We start from the raw sequence: 15857 nt of genomic DNA on the forward strand, positions 1-15857 counted from the left end.
CAACTCTAGCTCTGGTCCACTCCTTCAGTTTCCCATAAGAAGAAAATATTTTTGCCTGATACAAATCTGTTTTTAAAACATTTAACTTGACAACATAGCAAAACTATCTATCACTCATGAGACAACTGTATATTACATACATATTTGTGTATATTCATGTGTAAATAATATGTATTTGGGGTTTTCATGTATATTTATACATATATACTTTTTTTCAATCTAGGAAAAATAAGAATTCCATTTATCACAGCTTCTGATGTAGAAATCATAAAAGATATTCCCACAACTGAAAAACAAATGCTTTAAACTTTTAACAGAAAAGCTTCTCCCTATCAATTTCACACATTTAGCAAGAAAATAAGAATATAATTAGGCAGCAAATCTTCCACGAAGCTCAAATCCTAATTTCAAATGAGACACTCCCAGCTCCATAAAATGTTTTCTCCCAGTCCCGTGAAATGCTTTCTCGGTAGTGTTTCGTTCATGCTCAGTAACTAAGTCGTGTCCAACTCTTGGTGACCCTGTGGACTGTAGCCTACCAGTCCAAGGAATTCCCCAAGCAAGAATACTAGAGTGGGATGCCATTTCCTTCTCCAGGGGATCTTCCCGACCCAGGGATTGGACCTGAGTCTCCTGCTTGGCAGGCAGGTTCTTTACCACTGAGCCACATTGGAGCTATTCTCAAAATAAAAGAGAATGATCTGATAGGCCAAAATATTTTAATTCAATCAGACATATCCTAATCCATTTCCATGACTTCTCACTAAAATTCAAAATAGAATTAATCCTAAAATTGAAAGCCACAGAAAGATTGAAAGGTGAGGACTCAGAAAAATGTTTAGTAAGGAGAGAAAAAGATAAGAAATGTTAGCTAGATGATTTAACTTAATCATTTATTCAAATAAATATGAATCGAGTGACCACTATGCTTAAGGTAACACAACAGGCTCAATGGGGAATATAAAAATCAATCAAGACTTAGACCTTCCTGAAAAGAGGTTTATCTCCATAGGGATGATAATTCAAATGCAGAATTAGCCTTAATCAATAATCTGGATTTGAATATTCAGCCCAACATTTACTACATGGAGACCTTAAGTATTTTATTCAATTTTTCTATATTCTATATCTTCATCTCTTTAAAGAGAATATTAGTAGTTTCTGCTTCATAGAGTGAGTTTGTGTATTGTGCTGATCTCGAGGCTTTGTGTGGTGCCCGGCATATTGTCTGTGCTCAGTGGAGTAATATAATATCCATAGTGCGCCACACAAGATCAGAGAGGGTGGGACAATGAGGGAATCTTGCCCGGTCAGTAGGAGTCATTATCACCTGCCAAAAGAGAAAGAAGTGATAAAACGGAAGTTCCAGGAAAGGTAGAAGTAGTGACTATGTATGGGTGACGGTTGACATAAGCAAGAAAAATGTGAAAGGTCTCTCTAGACAGTTCTTACATTGTTCAGCAAGGTGACCTCTGTTTCTTTACCTCCTCTCCTTCCTTAAATGATTATCCTCCTCACCCCAACTAAGTCACCCTTGTCCTCTGACCTTTTCTGAAATCTTGATTTTAGGAACCCTCCTCATGAACCAACTCTGACTACCCTTCTGCACACAGCAGTGCCCAACAATTTACCCAGATGAGACTTTCTGAATGTCTGGCCCTTCTTTCCTTTTATTTTTACTCATTTTAGATGGACAAAAAAGTTCTGATTCAATCCCACCCTCCTGATTTAAGATTAATGTCTGCCTCTTCCATGAAGAAGTGCCCTTCACCATTGGTAAAAAGTCCCAAGAAGTAAAATCTAGGCAGCAATGAGCCCTGCTAGGGTCAAGAGTGGAGAAGGCAATGGCACCCCACTCCAGTACTCTTGCCTGGAAAATCCCATGGGCGGAGGAGCCTGGTGGGCTGCGGTCCATGGGGTTGCTGTGAGTCAGGCACGACTGAGCAACTTCACTTTCACTTTTCCCTTTCCTACATTGGGAAAGGAAATGGCAACCCACTCCAGTGTTCTTGCCTGGAGAATCCCAGGGATGGGGGAGCCTGGCAGGCTGCCGTCTTTGGGGTCTCACAGAGTCGGACACGACTAAAGTGACTTAGCAGCAGCAGTAGCAGGGTCAAGAGAAGGAGAAAAAAAGATAGGTGTAAATAGCTGCTTTCTTGAGTTTTCCAGGAACCAAGGTTTTCATACCAATTTTAATAAAAGGAAATATTGTTTCTTCCTTTCCATCACTTATAACTCTAGTATTTTGCATTGGTTAATACCTCTAATTCTAATTACTGGCAGAAATGTCTCAATTATTTCCCGCTTAACCAAAATGCTGGCTTTGGGGATAAAATATTTAACTAGATAAATAGAGGAAATGTTTTCGGTTTAAGGAAATATTCACTGGGGCCATGTCTTAAACATAACTGTTGAATTCTGTCGTATGTCCATTTGAATTTATGAAAGCGATCATATAACTTTCCTTCTTGGATCTATTAGTCATATTATCAGGTTTCCTTATTTTAAACCATCATTGTTTCCCTGCAATAAACATTTAATCATTGTTATTCTCTAAATAGGGGCTTCTTGGGTGTTGAAGTGGTAAAGAATGAGCCTGCCAATGCAGGCCTCACAGGAGACGTGGGTTCAACGTGGGGTCAGGAAGATCCCCTGGAGGAGGAAATGGCAACCCACTCCAGTGTTCCTACCTGAAAAATCCCATGGACAAAGGAACTTGGTGAGCTAATGTCCATTGGGTTGCGAAGAGCTGGACACAACTGAGCTAATTTTAATTTAAAACCTGGTAGCTCAGATGGTAAAGAATCCACCTGCAATGCAGGAGACCTGAGTTCAATCGCTGGGTTGGGAAGATCCCTTGGAGAAGGGAAAGGCTACCCACCCCAGTATTCTGGCCTGGAGAATTCCCTGGACAGAGGAGCCTGGTGGGCTACAATCTATGGGGTCACAAAGAGTCAGACACTACTTCGTGACTTTCACTTTCATCTAATTTTAGAGCTTTGGTGGTGGCTCAGTGGTAAAGAATCTGCCTGCAAGACAGGAGAGGCTGGTTCGATCCCTGGGTCAGGAAGATCCCCTGGAGGACGGCATGGAGACCCACTCCATTATTCTTGCCTGGAGAATCCCCATGGACAGAGGAGCCTGGCGGGCTATGGTCCATGGGGCCACAAAGAGTTGGAAATGACTGCAGCAATTAAGCACAGTACAGCTAGTTTTAATTTAAAACTTTAACATCAATATTCACAAATAACTTTTGACTATTACATAATTTGTCAGGTTTTTCTATCAATATTATGCTTACTCTAAAACTTTGAATTTTTTCTTCTTTTTGAATGCCTAAATCAATTTGAAAAGATCCGTGGGTTAAAGGTTTCACACACTTTCCCCATGAAACTACCTAATACTAGTGATTTTTGAAGAGACATACCTTTTGACATCTTTCTGCATGTCTTACTTGGAAATTTATATCTTAGGTTTTCTATCTCTTCTGAAATCTGTTTTAGTTAATTAACTTTTCCTTAAAAAGTATCCAGTTGAGCTTTTTGTTGATTTAGTTATATTATATTACAATTTTTCTAATTCATTTATTTCTGCATATATATTTATTTATTCCTTCCTGCTACTTACTTTCTGTTTGTTTTTCCCTAACTTTGAGACAGGAACAAAGTCAATTGAATTGCATTCTTTTAATTTTATTGATTAAAAAAATTAATCCTGTAAATTTTCCCCATTACTATTTCAATTGAATCTCATATATTCTTATGTATTTCATTCATTTTTATATCTAAAAACATTCCAGTCATGCTTATTATGTCCCAGGCATCCTTCGTAGAACTTACAAATACTGATTCATAGAATTGTATCAGGTACTATTACTATCTCATTTCACAAGTAAGGAAACTGATTCAGCATGAAGTTAAATAATTTAGGAAGGTCAGTCAAACAAACTGGTAAGAGGGAAGCCGGGATTCAAAATCAGGCAGTCTGGTTCCAGAGTTTATATAGTTGCTATGAGCTGTGCTTAGTTGCCCAGCCATGTGACTCTGCAACCCCATGGACTGTAGCCCGCCAGGCTCCTCTGTCCATGGGGATTCTTCAGGCAAGAATACTGGAGTGGGTTGCCATGCCCTCCTCCAGGGAATCTTCCCAACCTAGAGACTGAACCCATGTCTCCCACGTTGCAGGCAGATTCTTTACTGGCTGGGCTACCAGGGAAGCCCCAATCTTTACCAGCTGAGCTACCAGGGAAGCCCGTTTATACAGTTAACAAATATTTATTCTATGTCCTTGTATCCAGGGAATTTAACTATTGTGGTTTATATCCCTCTAACCTACAGGTCTTTTAGTTGAGAATTTTTTACTTTCCAGGAAAGACTTCTGTATTTCCTGATTTTTACAGTTAATTTCTAGTTTTATTGCATGATAATTAGAGTTTGACCTTCTTTCTTACTTAAGAATTTATTAATGTTTTCTATTCACCTAAATGTATTTATTGTCAATTTTTGTGATTGATCCTTTTGCATTGACAAAAGGGAGTCCTCTATTACCAGATACATAAATTCTACCTTATGGTTAATGCTGTTGAAGTTTTCTACATCCTTGAAGTGAAGTCGTTCAGTTGTGTCCGACTCTTTGCCACCCCATGGACTGTAGCCCGCCAGGCTGCTCTGTCTATGGGATTTTCCAGGCAAGAATATTGGAGTGGGTTGTCACTTCCTTCTCCAGGGGATCTTCCCGACCCAGGGATGGAACCTGCATCACAGGCAGATGCTTTACCCTCTAAGCCACCTAAGTCTGTCCATTTTTTTCCTCTCTTGCACAACATAAGGTGAAATGGGGTTCCAGGCCCTCTCTAGGTGCAATACTGTCCCCAGTTCTCTTTAGAGAATTGCTGGGTTTACTGACCCAGAAGCTCCCCAAACTTTGTCCTTTTTTGGTGGGGGTGGGGGGTTATGGAGGTTTTATTACATATGCATGATTGATTAAATGATTGGCCATTGGTGATTGGCTCAATTTCCAGCCCCTCCTCCTCCTTGAAAGTCTAGGGTGGGGCTGAAAATTCCAATCCTCTTAATTGTAGGGTTGGTCCCCCTAGCAACCAGCTAGGGGAAACATGCTTAAGTGACTTAGGGGCAGTTTAATAGCTACCACAGTAAGGTAACAAAATCATAAAACGTAACTTTATTTACTTCGGAAATTCCAAGGGTTTTAGGAGCTATCAATCAGAAACTGAGATGAGGACCAAACATATATTTCATATTATAAATCAAAATATCACATTAAGTAATTTAAATTCTATTTTTAATGTTTCTTCCAACTTGTTTGATTTTCTATAATTTAAACTTTATCAAAGTTGCCTGGGCATTCATGACTGTTATACATTTATGGTGAGATGTAGCCTTTAGAGCCCTTTCATATACCTTTGAGATTCAATTCTATTTTCTCTGACACTAAGATTCATGACTTCTGCTTTCTGTTTGTATTTTTCTTGGTATAATTTTGTTCATTCGTTTACTTTTAACTTTTCTGGATTACTCTGCTTTAGATTGTTGAAAGATAAACTGAGGCATATTAAAAAATTGAAGAGTTTACTTATGCAAAATACAATTCAAACTTGGCAGCATTCAGTCTAGCAGAAAGCACCAAGAAGCTGTACAAAATAAAAAATGTGGGCAGAAGGGAGTGTAAATAGGGAAGTTATACTAGGCAAAAGAGGGGACTAGTTATTGAAAGGTCACTTTCCTTTAGGAGATAATGCTGAATTTAAAAATATATTTTAAGGATTGTACCTTTGTTTTGTGGATATACATCGGGATAACAGCTTTAACAAATATCAATATAGTTACAAAGGGCTTCCCTGGTGGTTCAGACAGTAAAGAATCTGTCTGTAATGCAGGAGACCTGGGTTCAATTCCTGGGTCAGGAAGATCCGTTGGAGAAAGGAACAGCAACTCACTCCAATATCCTTGCCTGGAGAATTCCATGGACAGAGGAGCCTGGTGGGCTACAGTCCATGAGGTCACAAAGAGATGGACAGGACTGAGAAACTAAGCAGACAGACACAGAGTTAAAAAAAAATCCCCGAGAGTCACATTTGGCAAATTCTTCAGTAGTCATGGGCTCGCAGATTGAAGACCATCCATTGGTGGAGAACTCGTCCCAGGACTCAAGAGATGCAAGTGCCTCCAGCTTTAGCCCCAGGGGATCACAGTCAAGGGTGCTGGAGACTCTGGTCTCTGCAGCTGGTGCCAGACTCCTAGAGGCATAAGAGTGGTCCAACCTTACCACCTCACCCAGGTTTATGGGGGCCCTGCAGGTCCTAGCAGCGTCTCTGGGGAACGCGGTCAGAGTCTCACTGACGTTGGGAGGAATCAAGGGGGCGCCGTAAAGGTCACCGGCCGCAATACCCTCCAGCGATTGCAGGCACGGGCCGGGGTGCATTGGATTTCCAGGATCCAAAGGGGGACCCAAGGGTTGAAGATCAGGAGCACAGCAGCATCCGGAAGCTTTAGCAGGATGCTGGAGCCAAGGGCTCAGCAGGGCAGGGCTGTCCATCGAAGGGCCGTCAGCAAACGGGAACTGAGCTTCGAGCTCCAGAGATGCGTGCGCCGTGTCTGATGAGAGGCTCTTCCTAACCCGGGCCCAGACAGTCGCTTCCCTGGGTCCCTCTTCCCGAGGACACTGATGAGACCCACACCTGGGTCAGAGTACTGAGATCCCACAGGCTGTGTGGCTCAGCCAAAAAACAAAAAGGAAATATATGAGGTAATTGTGTTAACTAGATGCCGGGGGTAATCCTTACTCAATGTATATCAAATCACCACAATCAAATCTTGATATTTTACAATTTTATATGTCAATTATAGAGTAATAAAGCTGAAAATTAAAAATAATGAATTAGGGCAAATCATAAGACAGTAAAAGAGAAATATCTAACTGAACTAAAAGGAAATTAAGCAAGTCTGAAAATAAATGAGTTAAACCCTCAATTCAAGAAATTGGATGGTTTAACCTGAAAGAAATGAGGGAAAAGAAAACAAAGATATAAGCTGAAACATTTGCAAAAGAAAACATACACCCAATAGAAATAGATGACTGAAACCAAAAAGCAATTCATAGACCATTAAAAGTGTAAAACCATGAAGGTGAAGAATAAACAGAAAAGTACAAGCAAATCGCAAATCGTATTATGGTAAACTAGGGGATGCAGCAACAATCTACCATGAACAGAAAGAGTGCCTATGTCAACAAAAGCAGGCAAAACAGTACAGAACACAAATTTATACATTCCTAACTAGCATTATCCTTAATGGGTACACATTTGAAACATTCTAATTAAAATCTAATCAGAAATTTGCTTTGTTAGACAAATTACTAGAAATAAAAAGTTCAACCAAGTTTCTAGATACTGATTAGCATTCAAAATCTATAGATCATATACTCCAGTTAATAATCAATTATAAAGTGAAACAGTAAAAAGATTTCAATCCCTTTAATAATAGAAATGCATAATTCCAATGAAGAAATTAAAAATTACATGCATTTAATACTTGTACTTTAAATGCATAAATATATGCAAATTTTATCAGGGAAAAAGTTGCTTTCTGATATAAAATGTCATCTTTTCCATCTTTATTCTTCAAAGGAAAAAAAGATAGTCAAAAAGTTCTTGCTTTCGTCTAGTCTAAAATCTTAATTCCAAATGATGTTACACTACAACGAAGAAAATGTTTTCCTTGAAGGATTCGACCTTTAAATGAAACATGCTGAATTCTATATGCCTCACTCCAATTTCAATTCAATCAGCACCACCCTAATTCTAATACCCTTATAGCCAATCTCTAATTTGATCACACATGTTTTTCAGAAAGTGTTAGTCAATTCAGTTGTGTCTGACTTTTTGCAAAACCATAGACAGTAGCCTTCCAGGCTCCTCTGTCCAAGGAATTCTCCAGGCAAGGATACTGGAGTGGGTTGCCATTCCCTTCTCCAGGGGATCTTCCTGACACAGGGATCGAACCCAGGTCTCCTTCAGTGCAGGCGGGTTCTTTACCCTCTGAACCAGGGAAGCCACATGCTTTTCAAGTCTCTTCCAATTGACTCACCCCTTGCCCAGTTCTAGAAACCCTCTTATTCCCATTGGATCAACAAATCAGGTGTTTTTTTTTTCCTGAAAATCTTTGCAACTTACTAGGAAAATATTAAGAAGAAAATTAACTCCACAAGTTGGAAAATTGTTTAAAAATAAAACTCAAGGAAACAATATCCCAGTGTATAATTTTCTCTTTCCGTCTATGTGCGTGTATGTGCATAACTAAAGTTGCTTTTTAAAACTTGTGGTAAGAAAATAACTCCTTCCCTCAGAAGCACAAATAACACAAGTAAAGGGACCTACCTTCTATCAACAAAATCCTGATTCCAACTGCAGCTATACAGGGACCCAGAGAGACACTGTTCTCCTGGCAACTGGACTCCAAATGCAGGCCCATGTCCTGATGGCTCTAGCTTTATACCTGGGAAACAGTATAATTTGATCAGCAGCAATCAACAGTAATTATGTGATTAGGGCTCTGATTGGTCAACACTTTTTTCTGTCCCTTTTTGATTTTTAAACCAATCTTGCCAGGAACAAAGAAACTTGGTTAAAAGTCAAACCAAGCAAATAGCCTAAGAAATAGCAAAAAAGAAATTAGCAATTTGTCTAGCAGCAATTGAAGAGTACCTTATAGTTAGTCTTACCTGATGACTCATCACAAGCTGGAATCCAGATTGCTGGGAGATGTATCAACAACCTCAGATATGTAGATAATACTACTCTAATGCAAGAAAGCAAAGAGGAATAAAAGGGCCCCTTGATAAGGATGAAAAGGGAAAGGGAAAAAGCTGACTTGAAACTCAACATTCTAAAAACTAAGATCTTGGCATCCTGTCCCACCACTTCATGGCAAATAGATGAGGGGAAAATGGAAGCAGTGACAGATTTAATTTTCTTGGGCTTCAAAATCACTGCAGATGGTGACTGCAGCCATGAAATTAAAAGATACTTGCTCCTTGGAAGAAAAGCTTTGACAAATCTAGAAGAAAAAAGTGAAAGTGTTAGTCACTCAGTCTTGTCCATCTCTTTGTGACCCCATAGACTGTAGCCTGTCAGGCTCCTCTGTCTGTGGAATTCTCCAGGCAAGAATACTAGAGTGGGTAGCCATTCCCTTCTTCAGGGGATCTTCCTTACCCAGGAATCAAACCTGGGTCTTTCATATTGCAGGCAGATTCTTTACTGTCTGAGCTACCAGGGAAGCACCAGGGTAGGGGCTAGACAGTGTACTAAATAGCAGAGATATTACTTTGTGAACAAAGGTCCATATAGTCAAAGCTATGACTTTTCCAGTAGTCATGTACAGATGTGAGAGTTGGGCCATAAACAAGGCTGAGCACCAAAGAATTGATGCTTTCCTACCAACAGTATTCTTCACAGAGCTAGAACAAATAATTTCACAATTTGTATGGAAATACAAAAAACCTCGAATAGCCAAAGCGATCTTGAGAAAGAAGAATGGAACTGGAGGAATCAACCTACCTGACTTCAGACTCTACTACAAAGCCACAGTTATCAAGACAGTATGGTACTGGCACAAAGACAGAAATATTGATCAATGGAATAAAATAGAAAGCCCAGAGATAAATCCACGCACATATGGACACCTTATCTTCGACAAAGGAGGCAAGAATATACAATGGATTAAAGACAATCTCTTTAACAAGTGGTGCTGGGAAATCTGGTCAACCACTTGTAAAAGAATGAAACTGGACCACTTTCTAACACCATACACAAAAATAAACTCAAAATGGATTAAAGATCTAAACGTAAGACCAGAAACTATAAAACTCCTAGAGGAGAACATAGGCAAAACACTCTCCGACATACATCACAGCAGGATCCTCTATGACCCACCTCCCAGAATATTGGAAATAAAAGCAAAAATAAACAAATGGGACCTAATTAACCTTAAAAGCTTCTGCACATCAAAGGAAACTATTAGCAAGGTGAAAAGACAGCCTTCAGAATGGGAGAAAATAATAGCAAATGAAGCAACCGACAAACAACTAATCTCAAAAATATACAAGCAACTCCTACAGCTCAACTCCAGAAAAATAAACGACCCAATCAAAAAATGGGCCAAAGAACTAAATAGACATTTCTCCAAAAAAGACATACAGATGGCTAACAAACACATGAAAAGATGCTCAACATCACTCATTATCAGAGAAATGCAAATCAAAACCACTATGAGGTACCATTTCACACCAGTCAGAATGGCTGCGATCCAAAAGTCTACAAATAATAAATGCTGGAGAGGGTGTGGAGAAAAGGGAACCCTCTTACACTGTTGGTGGGAATGCAAACTAGTACAGCCACTATGGAGAACAGTGTGGAGATTCCTTAAAAAACTGGAAATAGAACTGCCTTATGATCCAGCAACCCCACTGCTGGGCATACACACTGAGGAAACCAGAAGGGAAAGAGACACGTGTACCCCAATGTTCATCGCAGCACTGTTTATAATAGCCAAGACATGGAAGCAACCTAGATGTCCATCAGCAGATGAATGGATAAGAAAGCTGTGGTACATATACACAATGGAGTATTACTCAGCCATTAAAAAGAATACATTTGAATCAGTTCTAATGAGGTGGATGAAACTGGAGCCTATTATACAGAGTGAAGTAAGCCAGAAGGAAAAACATAAATACAGTATACTAACGCACATATATGGAATTTAGAAAGATGGTAACAATAACCCGGTGTACGAGACAGCAAAAGAGACACTGATGTATAGAACAGTCTTATGGACTCTGTGGGAGAGGGAGAGGGTGGGAAGATTTGGGAGAATGGCAATGAAACATGTAAAATATCATGTAGGAAACGAGTTGCCAGTCCAGGTTCGATGCATGATGCTGGATGCTTGGGGCTGGTGCACTGGGACGGCCCAGAGGGATGGTATGGGGAGGGAGGAGGGAGGAGGGTTCGGGATGGGGAACACATGTATACCTGTGGCGGATTCATTTTGATATTTGGCAAAACTAATACAATTATGTAAAGTTTAAAAATAAAATAAAATTGGAAGAAAAAAAAAAAAAAAAGAATTGATGCTTTCAAATTGTGGTGCTGGAGAAGACTCCTGAGAGTCCCTTTGGACAGCAAAGAGATCAAACCAGTCAATCCTAAAGGACGTCAACCCAGATGCCCAGATTGCTCGTAAAGCATCATTTCTGCTGTGTCCACCTGGCTGTCCCAGGAAGAGGTTACCGTTTGCAGCAGTAGACTGAGTAAAGATTGCCTTCACCAACAGATGGGACCATGAGAGCCTGAAACCACAGAGAGCCTGAATAGAACCACAGAGAGCCTGAATAGAACAGAGCAGAAGAAAGGCAAGTTTGCTCTCTGCTGAGCAGACACATCCATTTACCTGCTGTGGGGCACTTGACATGGGCACTCCTGGTCCCCAAGCTTTTGAACCCAGACCCAGGTCATATTCCTGGTACGGCCTGTTGCAGATGATCCATCTGACAGATCAGGGGATGTCTCGTACTGGGTAAACACATTCCTCTAATAAGAGCTGTATGCATCTCATATCAGTTTTACTAATCTGAAGAACCCTGACAAAACGACGTAAAAAAATTAAAAGAAATTACATTCTAGAAGTTTTTCATCATACATGAAACTGACAGTGAATTAGTATCCTAAATATCACATATGTCTTACATAGCAACAACAAAATATAGTCAAACCAAGAAAAAATTGGGCAGAGCCTTAGGTCATTCACAACAGAGGAAATCCAAATGGCCAATCAACACAAGGTGTGCAGTATCTCTAGTAGTCAGGGGAAAGCAATGAAATGCTATCCGTTGCCCATTTAGATTAGGTCTGACAGTGTAGAATGTGGGTCAAGAGATGGAGAAACCAGAACCCTCCTGTACTGCCAACAGTGATGGAAACTGGAGGGTAATCTGGCTTTTCCTAGAAAGTTCAAGATGAGCATGAATACAAACCAGTAATCCTAGGTACAAAGCTGTTGTGTAAAAAGCATTGTCTGAATTCACAAAGCTTTAGAAATTATCATCCTGTCTATCAGCAGCACCGTGAATAAAATTTAAAAAATTAAACCAATCTAGTTGACTCTATTGAACTGACTAGGATCTATATATAATAATTTAGGCCTTGTAACTGTAATACTGACTTTTAAAAATATTTGTTTAGTATTTTTGGCTGCACGGGGTCTTCATTGCCGCACGGGCTTTCTCTAGTTGCTACTCTTCACTGCCCCGTGCAGGCTTCTCAATGGGCAGGTTTCAGCAGTTGGGGCGCATGGGCTTAGTTGCCCGGTGGCATGTGGGATCTTCCCAGACCAGGGACTGATCCCGTGTTCCCTGCATTACAAGGCAGATTCTTAACCCCTGAACAACCGGAGAAGTCCCTGCAACACTGACAGTTTAAAGAGGTGATGGTGAGGATACATTGACAAAACCATGTGAAACATACTGCTTTTGATGTCCTAGACATCTGTTAAACATCTGATAAATATACACTGAATTCGTGGTTATTTCTCAGAAGTGGCTGCTGCTGCTGCTGCTGAGTCACTTCAGCCGTGTCTGACTCTGTGCGACCCCCATAGACAGCAGCCCACCAGGCTCCCCTGTCCCTGGGATTCTCCAGGCAAGAACATTGGAGTGGGTTGCCATTTCCTTCTCCAATGCATGAAAGTGAAAAGTGAAAGGGAAGTCGCTCAGCTGTGTCCGACTCTTCACAACCCCATGGACCGCAGCCCACCAGGCTCCTCTGTCCATGGGATTTTCCCGGCAAGAGTACTGGAGTGGGGTCATTGCCTTCTGCAGGAATGGAAAGGAGCCTAAAAGATCATGGCAATAAGAACAAAGGTGGCTCTATTCTTGCTTGTATATAATTTCATTTTCAGTGGTCTTGTTTTTCCAAGATTAAGTTTAGCAAAAACCTCTTGGACATGGAGAAACAGCTGGCTATGGGCATCTTGTCCTGAGAAGAGCAGTCCAGATTAAGACTGTCCAAATTGAATGTGTCCATCCACATGAAGTGAAACAGAATTTTGAATAGAATCACTTGATGAGTCCCATTCATTACCACTCCCAGCTCCTGATCCTTTCAAGATTAATTTTTTAAATTTAAATGTAACGGTTGATATGCAATGTTGTGTTAGACTCACATGTACAGCAAAGTGAATGTTATACATGTTTTTTTCAGATTATTTGTCTTCATGTTATTTCAAGATATTGAATATTGTTCCCTGTGTGTGAGTGCTCAGTTGCTTCAGTCGTGCCCAACTTTTTGTGACCCTATGGACTGTAGCCTGTCAGGCTCCTCTGTCCATGGGATTCTCCAGGCAAGAATACTGGAGGGGGTTGCCATGCCCTTCTCCAGGGCATCTTCCCAATCCAGGGGTCGAACGCACAGCTCTGAGTGTCCTGCATTGCAGGCGGATTCTGCAGTACAGTTCCAGGTACTATGCAGCAAATCCTTGTTGCTTATCTATTTTATGTACAGTTGTGTGTATCTTTAACCCCGTACCCCTAATCCATCCCTCTCCTGCTTCTTTTCCACTTTACTAGCGACAAGTTTGTTTTCTGTTTTGTATATAGATTCACTTGTATTGTTTTTATATTACACATGTGATATATTTGTCTTTCTCTGTGTGTTCACTTAATATGATATTCTCGAGGTCCATCCATGTTATTGCAAGTGACAATACTTCATTCTTTTGTGGCTGAGTAATATTCCATTGTGTGTATATATGTGTCTATACACACACTACTTCTTTAACCTTTCATCTGTTGATGGGAACTGGATTGTTTCCCTGTCTTCTGTGCTTAGTCGCTCAGTTGTGTCAGACTCTTTGCAACCCCACGACTGCAGCCTGAAAGGTTCCTCTGTCCATGGAAATTTTCCAGGCCAGAATACTGGAGTGGGTTGCCATGCCCTCCTCCAGGGGATCTTCCCAACCTAGGGATCGAACCCAGGTCTCCCGCATTGCAGGCAGATTCCTTACCAGCTGAGCCATGAGGGAAGCCCTATCTTGGCTATTGTAAATAGTGCTACTATAAACACTGGGGGGCATGCATCTTTTCCAATTCGTTTTTCTCTTTTCTGGATGTATGTTTAAGAGTGTGATTGCTGGATCATATGGTAGTTCCAGTCTTGTTTTTTTAAGGAACTTCCATACTGTTCTCCATAGCGGCTGAAGCACTTTACATTCCCACCAAACGTGTAAGAGGGTTACACTCTCTCCAGCTTTTATTATTTGTAGATATTTTGATGATGGCCGTTCTGACAGGTGTGAAGTGATCTCATTGTAGTTTTGATTTGCATTTCTCTAATAAACAGAAATGTCGAGCATCTTTTCTTGTGCCTGTTGGCCATTTGTATGTCTTCTTTGGAGAAATGCCTACTTAGGTCAGGAAGACTAATTTAGGAACCAGTATATTTGTAAAGCTAAACTGTATTTTTTATATTTCTTGTCTTCATTGGGCAAGGAAAATTGTCTTTTAAGTATGAGAGTGAAAAACATAAGGAGTACAACGGGAGCAATATTTTCTGAAAATCGCTTTTGTTTCTTTTCCTTCAAAACTCCCAATTTTGTTAGCTTAGGTTTTCCAGGATATGCATCTACAGGGGAAGAGATCATAATATTCCTGAAATATAGCAAGAGAATTTCAGCTTCTAAAGTTTAAAATAGCAATATGAACCAGGCTCATAGAGACTTTTCAGAATCCCTTATTACTCTGCAGTACTGTATCCAAAACTTTCCTACATTAAAGGACCAAAATCCCTCAATATTGCCGTTACTTATCACATGAAAGTTTACTCCCTGTTCATAAAGATCTACTCTGGTCCTGCTGCTTTCTAGGGCTGCTGTCTTCCAAGTAATCCCAGTCTGCATCCATCCTGTGGTTCCACCATCTCAAAACAAGCCTTAATCATCTTGTCAGCCAAGCATCTTACTACCATCCTTCACTGTGCCCGGGTCCATGAATTCACTCTCTCAACTTCCACAGAACACGTGACCACAAAGTTGCCTAGCTGCATGTTGATAAGAATGAAACATGGGCTTTTGTGCATGCGTGCTCAGTCACTTCAGTCATGCCCAACTCTTTGCAACCCCATGGACTATAGCCCACCAGGCTTCTCTGTCCATGGGATTCTCCAGGCAAGAATACTGGAGTGGGTCACCATGCCCTCCTCTGGGTATCAAACCCGCGTCTCCTGCATTGCAGGCTTATTCTTTACCGCTGAGCCACTGAGGAAGCCCTATGGGCTTTTGCTACTCCTCAGAGTTTCAAACAAGCCTTACTTTTTCATGACTCCCCTTTAGTTTTATATGGTGCTTCAAATTCCAAAGTCTTACTGAAATTCTCTGGGGCAGAGTGGGAGGGAAGAGAGCTGTGGTTTGTATCTCTGAAATGTTTCCTTCTGCATCCAAACTACCATTTTCAATTTCCAGGAATGATTCTGACCACTTCTGTACATTTTCGTAATTAGGGCCTAACTGAGTAAACATCAACTACCACCTGTACTATTTAGATGTTCTAACTACATTCTGGACTTCCCAGGTGTCTCAGTGGTAAAGCATCCACTCGCCAATGCAGGAGACCTGCTCCAGTATTCTTGCTTGGAAAATCCCATGGACAGAAAATCCTGGAAGACTCCAACCCACAGAGTGGCAAAGAGTTGGACATGACTGAGCATTCATACACCCACAACTACATTTTCCTGCCCCTAACATGGTCCACAGAACAATGAAGGTGATTATTTAAATGGAGAAATGGTATCA

The 15857-nt window shown here is 40.6% G+C and overlaps 1 long non-coding RNA gene across 1 annotated transcript; it reads right to left on the reverse strand.

The window, feature by feature from the left end:
* Window positions 1–6037: 6037 nt before the first annotated feature.
* LOC147357350 (uncharacterized) lies at window positions 6038–12075 on the reverse strand. Its single transcript, XR_015141788.1, has 3 exons — window positions 11466–12075; window positions 8396–8513; window positions 6038–6876 (listed from the first exon to the last, which is right to left on the reverse strand). It is a non-coding gene; the product is annotated as an uncharacterized LOC147357350 (long non-coding RNA).
* Between the last annotated feature and the right edge of the window lie 3782 nt (window positions 12076–15857).

The sequence above is a fragment of the Bos grunniens genome, chromosome 15 (assembly GCF_055505025.1).
Source record: "Bos grunniens cultivar Pamir isolate PY7600 chromosome 15, Bosgru_T2T1.0, whole genome shotgun sequence".
NCBI lineage: Eukaryota > Metazoa > Chordata > Mammalia > Artiodactyla > Bovidae > Bos > Bos grunniens.